This window comes from Drosophila biarmipes, chromosome 3R, assembly GCF_025231255.1.
Source record: "Drosophila biarmipes strain raj3 chromosome 3R, RU_DBia_V1.1, whole genome shotgun sequence".
NCBI lineage: Eukaryota > Metazoa > Arthropoda > Insecta > Diptera > Drosophilidae > Drosophila > Drosophila biarmipes.
Window position 1 is genome coordinate 7,965,193 of NC_066616.1, and position 13,014 is coordinate 7,978,206.

A 13,014-nucleotide genomic window follows, 5' to 3' on the forward strand; every position below is an offset into this window, starting at 1 on the left:
TCACTAGAAGTTAAATCTGCACACCTATTACCTGGCTAAAGCGAGCGAAATTAATTTTGGGATTGCTGACTTACGTAGTTGTTGCGGGGATAAGCCCGCTTAAAAAGTATCACTCCCAGCAAAAATGTGATGATCCTAATGATGAAATTCAGTTCAGAATCTATTCAGGTACATGGCGTACCAACTTAACATGTTTCTCATATTGTTTTTCATCCTCTTTGTATCTTTGCTATCTTAAAGAAAGAAAAGATTTATTTATTTGTCGTAAAAATCATTTAAAATAAATCAACTCCAATATATAATATCAGACAGGTTATAAAAATTGATAAATGATTTATGAAGAAAATAAGTCTGAGCCAAATGCCATGATGGTAAAGGAATTTAAAAGAATTTTATGTTTACCCAAACTATTTTTTCATATCCCATAAACTTTTCTAGTTATAAACTTTTCTAGTTATGGACACATTTTTTAAAAGTACAATGCAACCATTTTAGACTGTTGGCTTAAAATTAGTTTCATGTCCAATTACTCGCTTACAGTGAACAGAATTAATTTGGCGCCTGCTAATTTATGCAGAGTTAACTCAGCGCGAAGTGAATTTTTCGGTGGAATAGAGAGGAATTTCGCGTGCGGAATGCTCGCACACAACTGGCCAAAAGCGGCAGGAAAACATGTAAGTTGCAGCTACAACAACTGGCACCCTGCCAAGGTGTTCCACGGGTGGAAAACGCGGAAAAGTGGGGAAAGTCGGGGGCCTAATGGTATTGAAAGGCGGACAGCACAACGGCCAACAGAGAGAATTGCACGCATATTAACACAGCTCCCTGCACAGGCCCAAAAGGCCGAAAAGAGAGAGAGCCAACCAGCGTTTTACTCAATGAATCATGGCCAACAGCTGATTTATATTTGTGAGCCAACAATGCAGGGTACAGTGGTGTGTGTGCTGGCAGCGATTGGTGTCCTTGAAACTGTTCAAGTACGCTCGACAAGTGCACCAAGTGTCTCATTGTGCATTTCCCTGTGTGTGCGAAGGCCACTGTCAGTGGAGGAGGCAGTGGCAATGCCATTAGGACCTGGCCGGAACGGACTGACTGCGTCCTTACCCCGTACCCATCCCCATCCCCAGTGCCCTTCTGAGCCACATCCTCGGGCACAAACATGTCCCTTTTCCCGGCTGAATGGGCAGGAAGACAAAAGTCCAAGCCACTGCAGATAATTGACAACGAGCTGCTGAAAATCAATTGAGTGACTTTGCATGTACGACTTTACCGCACCCCGGCTGACCACTCGCCATTGTTGCTGCTGTTGCGGTTGTTGTAGTGACCACTGCGGTCAGTGGTGACCACTTTTCAAAAGGTTATGAAAAAGGACACGGAAATATCTCTATAATGCCAAATAATCTGCTTATGTTTCCGGTTAGAAATACATAAAGGTAGGAAAAATGTTGCCTTTTAAGTGTTGATATACTCTCTATAGCAACGCAGCATTATTAAAATCCTATTCTTAAAAAAATTATAAAAATATGAAGTATTCAAAACAGAATTATAAGAATAAAAAGTTAACATAGCTTACAAGTTATTTGTGTGGTTTTTAAGTCCCGACGGCAAAATCTCTACACCATTTTCATAACTCATTTGATTTAACAAAGTTATCTCAAAGGTTGAAACTTTCTTTAAGGTAAAGTTGTATCTCCACTCACCTCTTTTAGAACACTATTTCTTATAAATCGGAAGAGGTCAACACCATCACTACTTTCGTATCTCTAATACTATTATCAAAGAAAACGGAATTTAAATCCAGTCCTTTATTGGCCTAAGCCATTCTTTTCGGGCTAGAATCCTACAAAGGGCATCCTACAATAATCCTGTTAAAATGGCAGTTGGCTGGAAAAAGGCTGTTGTGTCCCCACTGGTATCGGTTGCCATGGGACATTGTTCTGGTGGCCAATACATCGGCACAAAGACGGAAAGCGCGCTAAAACTGAATGAAAGCCCGCCGCAAATGTCGTTGGCATCTTTCGTTACTGAATTACTGGGTTTACTGGGTGTACCGAGTTTACTGAGTTTACTGGGCTTACTGAGCTCGCCGAGTACGCCGAGTACGCCGAGTACGCCGAGTTTACCGAGTCTGCATCTGTGTTTGCCCGCCTCCTGTTGTGGTTTTGTGGCCCGCTGCTGGATGGTTTCACTTAACCAGCGGGGCACACTCACACACTCGGAGCTCGCTGTTGGCCCAGTCTCGGGGCATTCCAAACACAGGTGTTCCCGCTGTTATTGGCGTTCTTGGCCTGCTCTTGGCCAGGTGGGCGTGGCGGGATCGGGATGCCATTGTGCGGCGCCGTGGGGCCGGGGTAAGCTGGGGTAAACACACTGGGCCCAGACGGCGTGTCGCTCGCTCTCTTTGCTGTTTGATTAACGTTTTAACGATTTGCGCAAACAATTGCGGCGGCAACAGCAATCACTAACAAGGAGCCGCACATACACCTTCGCGGATTACCACTTGTGGGCCTTGCGCATGTTTTCACAGCCAACTGAAGGATATGGATGGGCTGTTATTACTCCCTGTTCTCCCTGGCAAAGCAATTTTCGGCGCCTGCTCAAGCGCATATGAGGAGGGAAATTGTTTTATTTTATTAGGTTTTTTTTCGCCTTGAAATGAATTGTTTTTGCCAGAGGAAAACTAAAAAACGGATGTGAAGTGCCCGAAACTCGGCGAACTGCTATAAAGAATGATGTATGCCCTATGGAGAGCCATACATACATATTATACAAATTAAGTAGGCTACTTCGTGATGATTTTCAGCTATTTTATCATAGAAATTCAAAATATATAATTCTTGAAATACTAAAAAATCGTTTATTGGCCTTTAAATACTATATCACCAACATTTATTTAAAAAAGGCACTATATATTATATATTCAGAGCCGTGAATCAATCCATGGCGCACTTTATAAATATTTCTAGGAATTCGCTAAGGGAATACTTAAGTGTAAGCCGCTTTGTACGATGTGTATATTGTTTTAGCAAATTCAAGGTCTTGGAAAGTAACCTTTCTTTTATTTGTCAGTAATAATTTTAAAATCCTTCAACAGGCTCACATTTTATCATTTCCTTCTGGCTCTGTTACTGAGATTTCCCAGGAAACAATACATCTGCAGCAAAGTACCCCAGAATGTAATTACAAGAAGTGCATGCATAAGAAGAATGTTCTGTGCAATGGCAAGTAGAATGTTTTCCCCGGAAAACTTTATTTGCTGGATGGCGTAAATTGAATTCCATTTGCTATGCACATTTTAAATTCGCACTCGGAGTGTTTTAATGCATTTAATTGCAATCAGTTGTGAGAATGGGTAGAACTTAATTAGGCTGTTTAATTAAAGTACCCGTATCTGGGACAGGGATTTCCCAGTTTATAGGGGGAGGTATATCATTGTGACAGCCGAGGTTGCTGCTGCATCTTCAAGGACTTCGAGGTTTATTTTTCTCAGACAAGGGCGCTGCTGGCAATCAATAGTGGCTTCATTATGACGGTCTATTTGCACAGTGTACCCAGTTAGCTAACTAGCTTCGAGTTGGGTCCCCAGTACTCTGCATATAACACCGAAGGGGCGGAAGCAAGGGGGCTTGCACTTGGGCTTATTGCCTACGCGCAGCCAGCAGCCGTTTCAGCCATTTCAGCCATTCAGCCATTGTTGACTTGTTTGCAAATTGGTTTCGCCAGCTGAATTCTTCGAACCGTGTCCTTCTTGGCATTGGCAGCATCTCCTGCTGTCGCTGGCATTTCTGCCGGGCTCCTCCTTTCAAATTACTTCGTTGCGTAAATTAGGTGGCTGTTTGCCCCCTTTTTCGCCGCCTGTTGACATTCCACCGTGTACACTCGCGTTCGTGGCAAATGTATGAGTATTTTTCATCTTCTTTGTAGTACGAAATTTGATTTTGGTTTTGTTGAACGCGGCTAATTTCATTTCGTCAGAGACCTCGACCTCGCACTTGAGCCCCTGCCCCCGTATACCATCCATCCCAGCTGAAATTCTAATGCTGAGTGATGTGGCAGGCCTAATTTCATTAAAAACGGCGCAAAAAGGAGCCAAAAAAGAGAGAAGAAACCAAATGTTTAACAGATTTCTGGCGGAGACAAAAGAATGTATCCAAAAAACAAGTAGCAACCCGGCTCATTTTTAACTTTCTCAGAGCTTTATTTAACTTTAACCTTTTTTAGGGGTCTGTTGGCGGCAGTGTGTGTGAGTGTAGCCCCTTAATTAGAAGCCATTTTCACTGGCAGCACTCAGGCACCCCCTACCATGCCGTACCCTCCCCTAGTCTAATGAGCCCGAGCCTGAGTTGGATCCTGATTTTGATGTTGATTCCTTCGGCTGTTCTCGCCTCGTCGCCGTTCCACGTAATCAGGGTTCAATAAGCACAAGCCCAAGTGTTGCCAGGTTCTATGAACTCGGCTGGAAATGCAAATCAACAGCTTAAAATTTAATTTAGGCGTTAGCAATGTAAATAAACTGGGGGAAAGTGGTGTGGTGTGGGGCCTTCTCCGCGGTGCTGTGTACTTAGGAGCAGCTCGCCTGAGTGACCATTTATGATTTGGGCCTTGTCCCAAATTCAATTCCGAACATTTGGTTAACTTTGTTAAAAAGTCGAAATTAAAATAAGGCAAAAAGTCGCTGGCTCGACGAAAAAAGGAAACTGTGTTGACCGCATTGGGGACCGCAAGCAAGTTGAAGTTGCGCATCCGCCGCGTGTTACAATATAAATTGAAAGAAAGAAAAGGAAGGCCAGCAACTTTCACTTTCGCTTACAGTCTAGCGTTTTTCATTATTTTGGTTTCTTTTTCGGGCGAGACGTACAAATTGCATGGCTCAAAGGGCAGTTGATGATGCCGCGAAGTTGGCCATAAATTTCGTTGAAGAATGATTTCATTTTGTGCCCGGCAATGGCGACACGTTAATCTGCGGCGCTTGTAGACTCCCAAAGGCACGAGTCCCGGGCCTCGGAGTCGACTCTATTGAACCCTCATACAAAATCAATAATAGCATAAATAATATACGTGTAGAGTTTTGTGGGCGAAGCAAAAAAGAGGAAAAACCGAAACGCCTAAGAGACAAAGGCCTAGGTCGACAAGGCAAAGCCCATGGGCCGTCGAAGGACCCGGGCCTGGAGAGCCTGCTCCCCCCGACTCCCCGAGCCCTGACACAACACAAAAACGAAAGCTAAACCAAAAAATATTGGGGCGGATATGGGGCTGGGGAGGCAAACATGAGCAGGGCCACGCTGAACCTTTAACTAACACACAAAAGGCTTTCTCAACGCTTTCTAAAGTTGCAGGCTACCAACCAGGCTACCAGCGGCAGGACAAAAACCGTCTACACCGAGAATAATAAGTGATTTCGATGGATCTTATCTGAAATTTAAATGTTATACGCCTTGAGGTCTTCATAACATTTTTCTTTGGGATTTGAGAGACTGTTAAAAGATTTTAGTCTATGGGCTTATCATAAATTGATTTTGGGTAAGCTATACAAAATTTACTTTAAAAGTAAGTTAAGTTTTTTATATAAAAATAACTATGTTTAATGTATCTTATGTACAGTTGTGTACAAATAACGATACGTTGAAAAAAAAATAGTCCATCAGGTTCACAAAATAAATACTAATTGCATAGTTATAAATAACTATATATAATCCTGGTGGTAATATACATTATCCCCCAGATATTTGTAAAGGTTTTAATGTTTTATATTGAATACTTTTTCTTTCGGTGCATTGTACAGTGAAGAGACGGCTCTTGCAATGCTGTGAGGGGTGAATGTTAGGGAGTAGGGCGAGTGCAAAGTAAACATGTCGAATGAAGGATGCTTAAGAAGCTCTGGAAAAGAGGGTCGCCCGAAAAGTTGACTCGCTGCTGAGTGTACTCGTTTGCCGAGTGACTTTGAACTGGCTGTGGGCTATTTTTCAGCGATTTGTTTTCCCTAATCTTTAATATGCAAACAATCCTGTCAGGGGATGTACGTTCGCTTTCGGTAGAAGGTCATGGTTAAGGGGTTGTGAGATTTTCCATCTTAACACTTTAATTATTTAGACCTCATCCTTCCTGTCAGCCGTTCAAACCAACTTCCTACATTAACGGAATACAAACGGGTATAAATTAACAAAACAAATAAAATAGCAAATTCAGTACTTAAACTTAAAAGAATAATTGTATAAAATATATAAAACAACAAAGTGAATTTGAGGTAAAATATATGTAATTTCTAAAATGCTTGGGTAAATAACTATAAAAAATTATTTAATGAAAAAAAACTAATTTTTACAAGGCTGAACAAAATGTTTTGTAGTTAAAGCACAACATTAAACAAAAAAATAATGAATATATATTTGATATTTTTTGTCAGATGCTGTGCTTATTTCCGATTTTTGGTTTGGCCCTCGTCCTGCTCTCCACTTTATTTGGCTTTGCCACATTACAATATTATAAACAATAATCCGCTCCGAAGGGCGCAGCACAAATGGAACCATTCCTGGGGCCTCGAGAAGGGGGCCCAGGCACTTTGACACACTCTTCCGTGCAGACTCGCCCAGATGTCTCGGGATGTCGAGCGCCACTTAATGACATAAACACTGGCAATGGCCGTTGGCCCGTGAGTTGTGGCATCTTGGGCGTCGTGGGCATCTGGGGCATCTGGGGCATCTGCCCCAGCTCCGGCGGAAGTTGTCCTAATGAGAAAAGCGTTGAGCCGCCGATCCGCCATTGTGTCCTGCTTGTCCACGGAGAACCACAAAGCGAGCAAAGGGGGAGTCCCCGGCACTAATATTATTAATTTGCAACTTTCGTTGTTGCCGCGGCGAGAGTTAAGTCAAAGGCAAATATCATTCGTGGCAGTTAGTGGGCAATAAAATACGTGGAAAGGACGCCGCTTTTCCATTTCCATTTCCAGTCGAGTGCTCGGGGAAATGCGAAATGCGAAACTGATTTAAATGCCTTCTTAAGCGTATTTCCGGCTTTGGCTGTAAATATTTGCTTAACTGATTGCACAGCGAGTGGAGTCGAGTCGAGAAACACTTTTTCGAATTAAGTCCTTCTTGCTGCTCAGATTGCTTTTTGTGGTTTCTTTGCCTCGTTTATTCTGCCCCGATTTTTGCAGTTGACATGTTTTTATTGAACTTTTCATCGATCGGACTGGATGGACAGACAGCCCCGCATGGCGTGCAATATGAAATACATGACTTGTGGTCATGGCAGACGAACTCGTTGGCCGAAACTTGCAACAAAGTGCGAACAATTTGCGGTTAATAATAACCATTAAAGGCAATCTGGAAACAATGTGGATGATTGAAAATCAAACACAAAGTGTCATTGGCAATGCATTCTGTTTCTTCTGCTAAATTGACAGTGTTCCTTAATTAAATGTTCAGTCTTGGGCGACAAAGTGTTTGGCAGCCGACATTTAAATCGTGTATAAATCGCATCATTACGCCGGCTATGAATTTGATTAGCTTATGGCTAAATCTAAACAGACACGCCAATCGGAGCGCCGGCAAGAACAACAATGGCATGCCAAAATGCCTCAAGGCATTCATTCTATTTATCATTTATCCAGCCATTTATCGGGAGACATTCGAGATGCTGCCCGGGGTTTTCGGGGGCGTGGCGGCGGCTGGACTGATGAGATATTTTGCAGAATAAATGGAGGCATTTACATTTAAAACATTTATGCGCAAATATTTGCCGGCTTTAAGGGCATTAGCCGTGTCGGGCGGGGCACATTGTCTTTCATTTGGCCTGGGTAACGGTCTGTGCACAGAAACAGAATCCGAATCAGAATTAGCATCCGATTCAGAGTCAGAGTACGAGTCCCAGTGAACTCGAAACCATTCGAAAGTTTCCAGCAAATAAAACATCCATACACGAACGCATGTATGACTAAACAATCTGAAACTCGACTGTATTAGTTGAATTCAAACTTTTTCGAGCGTAACTTGAAAAGTTTCAATTTGTGCATGACAATCTACGTCTGTCTGGCGGTCCGTCAGCAGTCCTGTGTCTCCATCCATCTGTCTATCTGTCGGCGCCTGTACGTGTGGGTTGGACCGTATGTCATTTTAGGTTTACTACTGCACTGGGAAAAACAGCCTTAAACCCATTAAGTCTAAGAGAAGCTCCTGAAAATAATCTTCAAAACATGGTTTTTATATGGTTTTTGTCTTCAGAAATTTGTTCTAAAGTACCCTACTTATCGGAAGAACAAGTACTTAAAACATAAATAATATCAATCCAATAGAAATTTTGCATCTTTTAAAACGTTGTATCTTATTGATGTCAAAAATTGATAGTTTTTATCTTCTAAATTATAAAATGACATAAAAGTATATTTTCAGAATTGATATGGAAAAGATAAGAAACCAAAATGGTATCTTTTGAATTCATCTCATAAAAGATACTGTGGAAAATTCAAGGTATAAGTTTCCATTCTATAAAATTTGTAGGATATACATATGTCTATTTATGTTTTTAACCATAAGTTTCATTTCATACACTGAAAAAGTTTTCTCTTTTCTAAGCTCAGAACAGAAACGTCTTTAGGCAGTTCTTAAAATATTTCTTTGAAGCTCAGCATGGGCAACCATCCAAGCTTCAAATCACTTGAGATTTCTCTGAATTCACTACAACGCATTCTTGTTATATTTTCAATATACTAACATGTTTTCCCATCTGAGCCAAGTTTAGAAGGCGGGCCAAAAGTTTGTGCAACTCGCAGAACGAGCACAGAGTTCTCAGGCAGTCGGCAGAGAACTTTGGGGCTTTTGCTAAATTTGATTCGAACGGCGGCCTGGCCGAATTTCAATTAAATGCAGGTGCACTCGACCCGTAGGTGCAAATCGCAGGTCGTGAAAATCGATAGCCAGACTCAGGTGGAAGGCCACTCGCCCTAGCCTTCGCAAAAGGCAAAAGTGGCAGTAGCCCATTCACGAATGCGAAAAAAGGCCAAAGGCTGGTGGCCAAAGGTGAGGTTGGCTGGCCGTGAGCATGGGAGTGGGCCAGAGCCGCCGGCTCAGCGAATCAAGTGGCAAATGCCAAATGGCATCCTGACCTGACCCAGCAGCAGGAGCGGGAACAGGAACAGGAGCATCAGAACCAGCAGCCAAGTCAGTGGGTGAACTCGGCTGGCGGAAAATGGCACTCTGCACCGTGATACGGGAGTGGGAAAACTAACGAGAGGAAATTGTGTTTCTGAAATGCAATGAAAAATCATCGTTGTGCAGCAGTGAGGCGGCACGGATATTTGTCAGTTGCGAAAAAATTGATATGAAAGCGCATCAGGTCGGGGGAATGGTATTGTGCACGTGCACAATGTCTTACTTCATTTCAAATTATAGCAATAAATGTGCCACGTACAAAATGGGACGGTAAATTGTGTAAACAAAAAAGCAAAATTGTATACATTTGCTTTAAAGTCAGAGAAAGCTTCGGGAAAGATCTTTAAATTAAATGCCGTTAAGGAACATTAAGTGGACTTGCAACAACCTACTCAATTAGTCAAAGCTAGATTTGTTTGAAGTAAATTAGGGGAGTTCTATAGCCTTGATTTTTTAAACGATTCTTAAGTGAAGTGCCAGCAATAAACATACTATGTACAGATTTTTAAGCATCACAGAAAATAAAATACAATTTTTGTTTGACAGTTTACGGGCTAACTTATGCATTTGTTTAATGATACTTAATGCAACCTTTAATAATTTTTTTAAAAATATATTTTTTAGACCTATACTTTAAATGGCTCCATCCTTAAAATCCCTTCTTTTTATCAAATTTAATTAGAAGACGAATCAAATGAAAATCCAATCAAAGTTTGATTGCATTCCAATTAACAAGCATCAAGATGGTCCACATCTGAGCCTGGTAGACAATCCTTATCCCCCTGTACTATTAACTTAGTTATCCCTGAAACAAAGTCCCTTACGTTTATCTTAATCGCCGGTAGCTAGACTGCAGACCTTAAGCTAATAAAATAAAGTGCCTAGAATACAAAATGGCCTGGTGAATTTTTAACCACTGTTCATCGTGCGATTTGTATCATTAGGAGGCAGGCAGGAGCAGACAGACCCAGACAAACCAGGACATTCTGGGCTGCCGGCGGCAGAGTGGAACAGCAGTCGAGTGGAGTTGAGGCTACGGAAAATGTACATATTTAAAGTGTCGGGGCAACTAAGGTTCTCCAACTTTATTAAAAAGCCAGCCGGCTGGCATTGGGTGGTGACCCCGACGTCCGGAGAGCCTGCCGCTTAGCTAGACAGCATTTCCAGTTTACGTAACCACTAAAAATGGCGCTCGATGTGTTTTCCCTCTGTTCTGTTTCTCCGCCTGCCGTGTGCTTCTTGTTTTAAGTGTGTTTGTGTGCGCTTTTCCTGTTCTCAATGGGCATTTTTTCTTTCTGTTTTTCACGTGCAGCGGAATGAAGGAGAAGTTTTTATTGTTTGCTTACTTGCTCGACACGCGCCCTACGTCCGCCGCTGACGAGGAGCGGTATGATGGTGGCGGGAACAGGTCCTGGAGCAGGATGAGCCCGCGGGCCGCGACGCCTTCATTGTCCTTCCTGATTTGCCTGTGCCCCTTGACGTGTCCCTCCTTTCCCCTCCAAAATAAGGAAACTTTTCCCGATTTTGCTGTTGCTTTTATCGCAGTTTATTGTTAATGTTGTCTTTGCTGTTGTTGTTTCGGTTTTGGTTGATAACAGCTCAAACTTTTAACACGCGCGGTTCGTAATTTTTTAATGCCTTGCTGCCGGGAAATTCTCGTTTCAGCTACTTTTTTGGGTGTGTGCCAACAATTTAATTTGTCATTAGGCCAGCGAACGCGGCTCTATTTATATTGCTGTCCGCACTCGTATATAAAAAAGAACACCCGAAATCGATTTGTTAAAATGGAATTTCTTTTTGATTTCTTTACCCACTCCGGGAAGAAGTTTCCCGCACTTTGCCGCACGTTTCTCCTTCGTTTTCTTGTTTTTCCTTTTTTGATATAAAGTATAACGTAAACACGTACAAGACGACCTACAACTCAGAGCTTACGACTTACGGCGGTCATAAATGGAGTTTCGTATCGGTTTTTGTAGTGCCGCAAAATCGAAACACGCACACGCGACTTCCAATGTCCAGCCGGTTTTTCTCCTTTTCCTTTTATACATATAAATTTACTTGTATTTCCTTTTTTACTTTCACCACTCGAGACAGATGCCAAGAATATAGGAACAACTGTCACTGGCACTTCGGGTTATGTGTGTGACAAGTGGCCACAGGTTTCAATTGGCTTTCGTTGTGGCTTTTGTATTTATTGCTGACAGGCCCTTACTTCCTGGCCCGATTCGGCAGCAATCCGTGGCGATGAGCGCCCGCTCTGGTAACTGGCCACTGACTGAGTCTCTGGCCAAGTCCTTTGGCGGCAAATCAACACAGGATGCGGCGAATTCGCGGAGGAGAGCTTCTGCGCAGTGCCTTTTGGCGGGAAAAGGAATTTTTGAACTCCAAACAGGGTTGCATGGAAAGGTAGTACACTAAAATGTGAAAAACCAACTAAGTTGCGGTTAAAAAATAGGGTTGAACACCTTAAAAGAGTCTGCTTATAGCATACTTCAAAGGGCCATATTTCGTTCGGTACTTCTTTAAAGAAAATCTATTTTGTCCCACTACCATCCGAGCAACCCTGATGAACGCCACCCCAAAACAGCTGATATACCCACCCCACTGCGGCGCACCCAGCCACCCTCAAGTGCCGAATTTGCCGCACAAAACCCTCAAGGCGTCCCAAGTCAGGACAACTATATAGTAAACTCCCCCGAGTATGCCCGAGCGGGGCGTCAATATTTGCATTTGTAATAAAAATATTTTGATGCCACCCGCCCCGCCAAAATGCGTGGGTAAATCCAAAAAAGATTTGTTATTTCAGCGCGTGTTCATGTCCTGCGAATCAGACGGCAACAACAAAGGGGCGGGCCAGGACAACATGCACATCTGTAGGGGACCACAGTACCGATCAGCCAGTAAAAGCAACAACAGCTGACGATGGCAATATTGCCGGCTCCCAGCCATGTCTTTGCACATGTCAAAGTTATTAAAATTTCATAAAAATATATATCTGGCGCGAGTATTTACCACCGAGGCGAGGCAATTTGATTTAACGCTTGTTGTGTCACCGACAGTTGTGTGTTTGCCTTTTAAGTGACGCCCCGAGTGACGGACTGTCTGATAAGGCGCCCGTATATTGTCTCCTTAAAATATTGAAATGTGAAATTTGAGTTCTGAAACGCTGATGAGCATAAGGCAGCCGTCATTGGCTGGCTGAACTCTGCTCCTCTCGGGGCCAAGAAGCGCGTGTCTATCACTTGTCAGGGCCAAATTGGCGGGCCTTATGAGCGATGATTGCCCCGATGCCATCGTGCATCACTCACTTAGCCGGGCATCGCCGGGAGCACGGGAAGGTGGCTGCAATCCGGGCGACCGTGGACCATGGCTGACTTTGATGAATGGAGTTTGATTTGCCTCGCATTTATTACGCCACTCTCGGTGCCTCTTACGGAGCCCAATTTAAAATAATCACCTATACTTGAAATGCCTTTAAATGATGTCATTAAAATATGCCACCTATCCAGCCATTAACGAACGCTTTAATATTGATTGATGCATTGCGATCGGGGCAAAAAGGGTTAAGCAAATGTATTTAATTTGACTCACCAGCAAAGCAGAATTAATTTACCCGCCGCTCTGTCAATGTTTATCGTGTCAGAGAAAATATTTGGGTTTTACCTTTGCTGCTGCAGATGCAAGCACAAAAATGCAATAAAAAGCATTTGGTTAAAACAAATATATCGTATTAAATGTGGGGATATTTTTTTGGTTAACCGATAAATGTCATGTCGGAAAGTAAGAATTAAAGTACCCACGCAGGCATATAGTAAAAACTAATTGGTGCAGATTGCAGATTATAGTTGTCACAGACAATAAATAATTT

General features: G+C 42.6%; 1 protein-coding gene across 3 annotated transcripts in view; it reads right to left on the reverse strand.

Annotated features, from left to right (window-relative positions):
* LOC108031947 (octopamine receptor beta-3R) overlaps positions 1 to 11,405 on the reverse strand; it is a 42,243-nt gene extending 30,838 nt beyond the window's left edge. For all 3 annotated transcript variants that reach the window (XM_017105731.3, XM_044094408.2, XM_050889133.1), the window contains exon 1: positions 10,493 to 11,405. The gene's annotated coding sequence lies outside the window, so the exon portion shown is untranslated. The remainder of the gene's footprint in view (positions 1 to 10,492) is intronic.
* Positions 11,406 to 13,014: the final 1,609 nt, after the last annotated feature.